The sequence below is a fragment of the Nicotiana sylvestris genome, chromosome 6 (assembly GCF_000393655.2).
Source record: "Nicotiana sylvestris chromosome 6, ASM39365v2, whole genome shotgun sequence".
Classification (NCBI taxonomy): Eukaryota; Viridiplantae; Streptophyta; class Magnoliopsida; order Solanales; family Solanaceae; genus Nicotiana; species Nicotiana sylvestris.
This window is the reverse complement of record NC_091062.1, coordinates 65515639-65524705: the sequence shown is the minus strand read 5'-3', so window position 1 is coordinate 65524705 and position 9067 is coordinate 65515639.

The following is a 9067-nucleotide window of genomic DNA, read 5'->3' as shown; positions in this document are numbered from 1 at the left end:
GACGAAGTTGATTCAATTGATTACTCCTATAGGCAAGATATCTAAGCGTTATTGGTTTTAAATGATTACATAGATGCAAGAATCCTATAGGTATGGTATCTAGAATGAAGTTGATTATTATTAAACCTATGATTGTTTTCCTAATGACATACAGAAGTGCAGAAAAACTATGATCATAATTTTCTATATGCAGAAATGCAGGATCTTAGAGACAGGATTTCTATATGCAGAAAAACTTATAGGCATGGTTTCTAAGATGAGAATACAGAAGTGCAGAAAAAACTTATAGGCATGGTTTCTAAGATGAGAATGCAGAAATCAGCAATTTGAATACTGCCAGGCCATGAGCCTTAACTCAAACACATAGAAGGGAATATGGGGTAGGGATTCACAATAGAAACAGGTGCAGGGAAAGAACAAACTGAGCACAATCATTGAACATGAGCAGTAAAGTAAACAGGATTGCAGAAAACTGTAAATAAGCACATAGGGGTGAGGCAGAAACGTTAAATCAGAATATACCAGTTTCAAGGAAAAACAAGTAAAAACAGTAGTCTTAGAAAAAGCCAAGTTGCAAGCCAAGCAATTCCAAAATATCTCAAGCAAAAGCAGAGTGTTGAAAGAGTATTGAATTCAAAGCAATATTGCAAGTGTGCAAGTATTGAATTGGAGTTAAGGACTGGTAGTGCGTAGGTCGTGTGAACTGAAGGTGTAAGGTGTCTTAAAAGTGCAGAAGGGCAGTCCCTTTTATAGTGCAGAAAGCAAGTAAGAAAGGCAAGGAAATATCATTGAAATCAACCTCCCTTTGGTTAAGGGATTCTGATTTCAACGGGTAAAAATTAGTTAAGGAAAGAAGTTTTAATTAAAACCTTTTCAAAGTAGCACAAAAGGGGTAAGTACATAGAAGTTATTTAAGGAAAACAATCAATGGCATACGGTTTGTGATAAATATGGCAAGGGAATCAATCAAACAACCATGAAACCAAAATTACAAGTTCAATTCGAATGAACCAAGTCAAGAAAAGTAAAAGAGGTTCAATCGAAGAAAAATCAGTGACAATTCATCAGTCTTATTAAAGGGATTTCAGAACCAATCACTTAATTGGTGAAAACTTTTGAAAGAGGAATTTCTCATATATAAAGCACACAAATCAAGCAAAAGGAACCATCAGGTTTCTTAGAAAAAGAGTCTAACATTGAAAGTCTTAGAGCCATAAGCAAAAGAGATTCGAGTTCAGTTACAGACTCATAGTGAGTCTGAAAGCCTAGGGTCCCAAAGTGGAACCCTAATACCACTTGCCAAAGAAACCCCCAAATCCTAGGGTTTCAAATTGAGTCAGACAATGGAGATGAGAAGGCAGGCCACTTGAGAGGGGCTCAGAAGTCTTTTCCAAAGACTTATAAGAGACAAACACACACGATAGAAAGAACACTGATTCAAAGTCATGAAACCATGCTCGAGAAAACTTGGAGTTTAAACAAGTTCAGAAGAAAGAGATGATATGAGCTTTAAACAAAAGTAGATGAAATATACTTAACAGGAACACAAATAGAACTCAGTAAAGTGAACAAAATCAAAGAACTCAACCATAAACGCATATAGCAAAGAATAAGGATTAACAAGACGGATTAACATAAGAGCATAAGAGTGACAACAAAAAATAGAAGAGTCTCGCATAATAGAAAAGAAACAAGAGAGCAAACTCATGCGTAGTAAAAAAGAAAACATACAAGCCTAACATAGATAAACACACATAAAGAAAGAACGGAAAGAATCAGAAAGATATTTGAAGAAATTTTTTCAGAAACCCTAAAATCAAAATTGAATGATTTTAAAAAGGAAATTTGGGGAAAACCTTTAAAAATGTCAAATAAAGCCCAGACATATCATAGATTTAAGAAAATAGGTGGGTACAAAACCTCAGACAGCTTAGAGTTGCAGAGAAAACTCTAGCAATGAGAAAGGTCTTGAGGAAAGTCAGACTTGAGTTGAAAAGACTCATATTGCTTGAACATGCCAGAATAATGGCCGGAGAAGCCATAGATCTACAGATCTGAGAAGGATCTGAAGAAGTCCACTGAAGTCGAGCTTCAAACCTTAAATAGCTTAGGTCTGATGGTGAGAAAGGATGAGTACAGACCGTCCTAAACGGCATCATCTTGTAACAATACATCCCCCACGGCATAATGAAAGCCGTTTTCTCTGCGTCTTCCTCATCCATCCATATTTGATGATACCTAGCAAAACAATCAACTTGGCGCAGTTGTCAATTAGAATGTGTATGTTTGGCAAGGGGAAGTCATCTTTCGGACTGGCCCGGTTGAGATCCCGGTAGTCGACACAGACTCTAACCTTCCCGTCCTTCTTCGGCACTGGCACAATATTGGCTAACCATGTTGGATACTCTACTACCCTGAGAACCTTGGTTTTGACTTGCTTGGTGACTTCTTCCTTGATTTTCAAACTCATGTCGGGTTTGAACTTCCTGAGCTTCTGTTTTACTGGTGGACATGTCGGATCGGTTGGCAGTTTGTGAGCTACAATAAATGTATTGAGACCAGTTATGTCATCATAAGACCAGGCAAATATGTCCTCATATTCCCTTAGAAATTCCGTGTACTCTTTCTTTTCTGATGGTGACAGATGAACACTGATGCGCGTTTCTTTGAAATTTTCTGCATCTCCCAGGTTGACAATCTCAGTTTTCGTCCAGGTTAGACTTAGTTCTATTCTCAAAATCCTCAACCTCTTTAACAACCTCTTCTGGTACATCATCTTCTTCTGAGTCTATATCCGTTTGTTGTCTCGTTGCATGTCACAATCGTCGGTTCATTAAGATAAGTAATAGTAATACTGTGTAAATAAAGTAAACGATAAAAAGTAATAAGAGCAAGAATTATGAGAAACTGAAATGCTTTGATAAATTTCATAATTGTTTTGAACATTGGAGCTCTTATTTCAAAATGTGGAAAGAAAGTCAACTAGCGAAAAATAAAGATAATGCATGGTGCTTTGTTCAGCCTTGCTACCCCGAAGCTTTCCGGGCCCTGGTGGTTCTAATGGACCAATTGTTGAGGCGTGCTCCTCGGCTCACAGCTTGTATAGAAGGGCCTTCCTCCCCCTCCTCCTCGAAAATGACACAACAATCCATATTGTCATCTTCCAAAAACAAATTCCTCATCGCCGCCAGTGCTTCCTCTTCTTCCGACCCATATATGACATCGACTGGCTGAAAGGTCCACTCTAAGCGAGGTATCGAATGCTCCAGCAGGTAGTAGGGACTGCACCATGGTGGCGACCAATTATTGAACTCCTCCCAAGTGTATTCATATCCTAAACCGAAAGTGGTACCGTGTTTTTTCAACTTGATAGGCTTAGCGATTCCTTGGAGATTCTTGCCAAGTCCCTTGCCAAGTTCGTATCCACACCAATTCAGTATACTTTCAATTTTGTTATCCTACCATTTATCCTTGTCCACGACGTTGACTCACTTAATGTGATGGTAAGTTTCTCCGCCTATCTTCCTTCTTCCTCTGATTGCTGGGATGGTCTGGCGACTGTATATGGGATTGCTACCGTCGCCGTGAATAATTACTTCTTGGTGATTCCACTCGAATTTCACTGCTTGATGTAGGGTTGATGCTACAGCCCCATCGGCATGGATCTAGGGCCATCCCAATAGCAAGTTGTAAGATGCTGGGACGTCTATTACTTTAATATCAATGTTGAACCAAGTCGGTCCCATTTGCAGACACAAACTGATTTCCCCGATAGTGGATCTTTGGGATCCATCGAAAGCTTTGACAGTGATGGCTCCATCCTTGATCTCATGCAAACTCTTTCCCAATGTTCTGAGAGTCACCAATGGACAAATATTGAGGCTGGACCCTCCGTTAATCAGGATTCTGGTAATGAAATAATCTTTGCACTGCACAGTGATGTGCAACACCTTGTTGTGGGTCAACTCTTCTTGTGGCAGCTCATCTTCATGGAAAGTGATTTTGTGACTCTCCAATACTTGCCCTACCATGTTTGCCATTTCCCCTCCAGTTATGTTGCTGGGCACATATGCTTCGCTCAGCACCTTCAATAAGGCATTCTTATGCGAGTCAGAGCTTTGTAGCAGAGCCAAGATAGAGATCTGGGTTGGCGTTTTGTTCAACTGATCAATGACCGAATACTCTTTGGCTTGTATCTTCCTCCAAAGATCATCAGGCCTAGTTTCAATGACGGTTGGTCATCCAGAGGCTTGCTTACTGGACTCAGCTAGATGTTCTGGAGTATAAACCCTGCCGGTTCTTGTCATACCCTGTGCTGCAATTGCTTCTCCAGATTTGGTTTTCCCTTTCCTTCTATCCTCGGCGGTGTAATCCCACGGTATGGCCTTTGGGTGGAACGGTGTTACGACTGTCATGGCCATCAGAATGGGCACCCTTGCTTTGGGAGGTAATACAACAACCTCAAATGGTACATGTGCCTTTGGGGACCCAAACTCGACTTCAATAGGCCCTGACGTCTTTGCAGAAGAAGGTGCTTCGAACTCAAGTGGTATGGACATGTTCATTTCGACGTCTCCAGAAGGTTGCATCTGGACCACAATCGGGTTAAGGGTGACTGTTGGTTTCTTTGGCTCGTCACCTTCAGCGATCAGTCCAATTGACCCTTTGGGGTCCCAATCGTTTTCTATCTCAATCATGTGAACATCTCCACCCCTGTGGTCTGGTAGAGGATTGTTACGGACATTTAGAGTAGGCTCCTTTGCCACAATGATCTTGTTGTCAATTAAAGTTTGGATCTTATCCTTCAGAGAGCGGCACTCATCAATAGTATACCCCTTCATGCCGGAATGGTATGCATAGGTTTTGTTTGGGTTGACCAATTAGGAGGGGTTTTCGGGGTTTATGGTAGGGATAGGGGTGACGTAACCAGCAACTTTGAGCCTTTCATACAGCTGGTCGATAGGTTCAGCAATGGCGATATACTATTTCGGGGGTCTGCGGTCGAAGTTTGGTCGGGGTCTAGGGAAATTTTGGCTAGGGGGAGGTGATTGATAGTGGGCTTGTTGGGTATTGTAGGCTTGGTAGACAGGTGCGGGTTGAGAGTATCGGGGCGAAGTGGGCTGATATGTGGGAGGTGGAGATGATTGGTAAGTAGGTGGTGGAGCTTGGTAAGAGGGCAAGGGTGCTTGGTAATATGGGGTAGGCTGATATGTGAGTTGAGGTAATGGGTAGGTTTGGTATTTGATTGGGGACTTTGTTCTCTGTGCAACCATCACGACACTGACATCCCTTTTCTTGGACGTGCCACCAGACTGTAGAGCCTTGTTGGTGGCCTGTAATGCTTCAAAGTTTGTGACCATACCACTTTTAATACCTTCATCGATCCTTTCCCCTAGCTTAATGATGTCGGAATATTTCTGGCCTTCAATCAACATCAACCTCTCATAATATTGTGGGTCTTGAGCCCAGACGAAAAACCTATTCATTTGTTCTTCTTCTAAAGTCGGCCTGACCTTAGCAGCTTCTGATCTCTAACGAGTAGCATACTCGCGGAATGTCTCCGTAGGTTTCTTATTTAGGTTTTGGATGTAGAACACATTTGGCACATTTTCCATGTTGAATCTGAATCTGTCCATGAAATCGGATGCCATACTTACCCAATTCGACCACTTCTTCAGGTCTTGGCTAATGTACCAAGATAGAGCATCCCCTTTCAGGCTTTTCATAAAGAGCTTCATGTGAATCTTTTCATCCTTCCCTACTCCGACCAGCTTGTTGCAGTAGGTCCTCAAATGGACTTTGGGATCCCCTGTGCCATCAAACATCTCGAACTTGGGAGGTTTGTACCCCTCGAGCAGTTCGACATCTGGCTGAATGCAAAGGTCTTCATAATTCAATCCCTCGATCCCCTTGCTTCCTTCAACACCCTAAACTCGGCTAGTCAGCTTCTTGAGTTCTGTGGCCAAATTCCTGATAAGAGAGTCTTTGTCATCAGACTCAGGTGTGCTTGAAATAGGTTGAGTGTAGTGTAGTATGGTTTCCACATAGATGGGTGTATTATGCAGATGATCATTTGTGGAGTTTAGTGGTTCAGGGATGAGCAGTGGGGTGTTGTTTGAAGTGTGGCATGTGTTGCAGTGGTGATGGGGAGCAGGTTGGTTTTGTGGTTTCGGGATGTTTTGTGGAGGTGTGGGGTTTTGAGTGTTGGGAAAGTTGACATCTGGGGTGGTGAGGGAAAACGACAAGCTTTCCAAGTTCCGAACTTGGTCCAGTTCTTCCTGAAATTTCAACAACTTTTGCTCGAGCTGGGAGGTACTTTCCTTGGAAACCTGAATACCCTGAGGAACCTCTACCCTTTCAACTGAGTTCTCCTTTCTGATGTTGCTCAAATCTTCCATTTTTCCCTTGTTCTTGTTTCTGATATGACTCGGAGGAGGAGGAGGCGGAGGGCCCTTAGATCTTGTGAAGTATGATGACGATGCTAGAGTGCACGAACTAACCTTTGGGGAGGGGAATAAAACAAAAAAAAATAAAAAATAAAAACAAAGGTAGCAAGTTAGTGCGGGTTGTAAGGAAAAGAAGTTGTGATATTTAAACACATAGTGCGAGAATATAATTCGCGTCCTAATTTGGGAGCCTCGTTGTGCCCGAGGTAGGCCTAGCGACAAGTTGATTTGGAGAACTTATAATGCTAAATGCCTCATTTTATTGATAGAAATAAGACGAATCCCAAAACGATACTAAAAATAGCAAAAAATAAAATGTCACTAATGACCATTGGCCTTATTACATTCTTAAAGCAAAAGAAAGGACTCCTAGCTACTTGGTCCCAGAAGGACCTTCTTTAGGTTGAATGTTTTCGTTGATCAGATCCTCCAGCTCGCGTAGATTTTCTAGTAAAAATGCCTTCGCCAGGCATTCTCCTTTGCCTTCCTCAGCGTTTTGACAGTCGGTGACTCTTTTCCTCACTTTTCCTTCCAACTCCAGCAGATTGTATTCCAGATATTCCAGCTTCTCACTAGCCCTGGTGACTCTCTCTTTCCATTCGTTGATTTGGTTACTTGATGGGAGGTTCCTCCACCAGGTCAGCAAGAGTGAGGGTATGTTGACCATACCAAAGTCGGGAACTTTGTCATTCATTTCTGCAAAACAAAAGGGTGAGGCCATACTTCTGACAGATTCGGCTATTAAATATCAACAATTAGCATGAGCAACATTTAGTTCTCCAAATAAATGCACAGACACGGTAATGTCCATTTGGGTTCCAAGGGAATCCAGTGGACTTTGGACAAGGCTATCTTAAAGAGTCATTATGCAGACAACATAACTGACTCGGCTAGGTTTGACAGTGATGCATGCACAATTGAACTGAGTAAGGTTTCTATGTGGTATTAGACCAGTACCTTTGAGCGGACAACTCAAGAGGGAAAGGCACGGAACCGTTGACTGCATCGCTGATCGATTGGTTTTACCGCAAATACACCTTTGCCAAATTTAGAGGTGATAATATTGGAAGGGCGCAACCACTCATTATAAGCGTTGCTATGGTATTTTGTTTGGCACGAGTGGAATATGATGTTGAATATGCAATTACAAGAATGAAACAAGTTGTCACATATTTGCACGTTCATAAAGTAATAATTACAATAATTGCTCATAATTACAACATCATTGAAGGAAAGCGGTAAAAGAGCATTAAAGAAAAGAAACAAAGAGCCAAGGCAGTTTCATAGCAGAAAAGAGGTAAAGACATTAAATAAAGGTAATAAAGAAGCAGTGAAGTCACAAGTAACATGAGATGGTAAAAGCCTAAAGAATTCCCTAGCAGAGTCGTCATGCTGTTGCGCCCCCTTTTTCTAAAAAGAGAAATCGGGTTCATGACATTTGGGAGGACAACTCGTTCCCTCTTGGGAATTGTTTTTTTTGGGTTGAAGAGTCGCCACCTAATGATTAAAATGCATTAGGACACTAAAGAAGAGTTCGAGTTGGAAAACCAGAGTTCGAGTAAGGGTTAGAAATTATCTCGAGGGGAAGGTGTTAGGCACCCCCAAGATCCACTAGTGTGGTTCCCGGCCATGCTACAACTGTGACTTTGAATAACAAGTAAGCAAATAGAAGTCTCAAGTAGAAGGAGGTTTTCACATAATATTGCAAGCAAGTTGAGAGTTTGACGAAAGTAAAGAAAGCAGAAATTTTAAAGAAATAGTTTGAGAATAAAATAAACAAATAAAGGAAAGGGGGTCCTAGGTTTACAAATAATATGGACCACATCAATGAAATACCCGGTAATCACTTAGAAGAGGGGTTACACATGGTATTAGCGCACCGGTCATCATATCCATATCTACCATTTCCCACCCCGTTAAGGTATTAAGTGTGGGATAGTATCGTTACTTATTGCATGCTAGTACCCGCCCCAATCCTATCAGTCCCGGAGGCATTTGAGACTACTAGTCCTGAAGGGAAGGGAGATTTGGCTTTTCAGAGTTTTAAAAGGATAAAATTCTAATGTGACAAACAAAACACATAAGCAAGTAGGGGGAAACAAATAGCAGTTTAAGGGCTCAAACATGCCTCCTCACTTAAAGGAGCAAATTATTTAGCATGATTCAAATACTGGTTATAGTCTGAATTAATTTTAAAAGTGTTAGGACAGGCTGATTTATCACATATTTTTCAGATGAGGAGTCCGAACTAGCCTTGTCTGGTTGTAGTTATCAAACCTGACACAGTTAATTAATGACCTAATGGTTTGCCTAAGTGAGACCTATAGACATGATATCTAAGAGAGCGTACTGATTTTAAAGAGAGGATTACTGGTTCTATAAACAAAAGATCTGCAGATTTAAACGACCTTATGACTAATTTTAGACTCATAGACGAGATAGACGAAGCTTATTCAACTGATTACTCCTATAGGCAAGTTATCTAAGCATTATTGGTTTTAAATGATTACATAGATTCAAGAGTCCTATAGGCATGGTATCTAGAATGAAGTTGATTATTATTAAACCTATGATTGTTTGCCTAATGACATGCAGAAGTGCAGAAAAGCTATGATAATAAT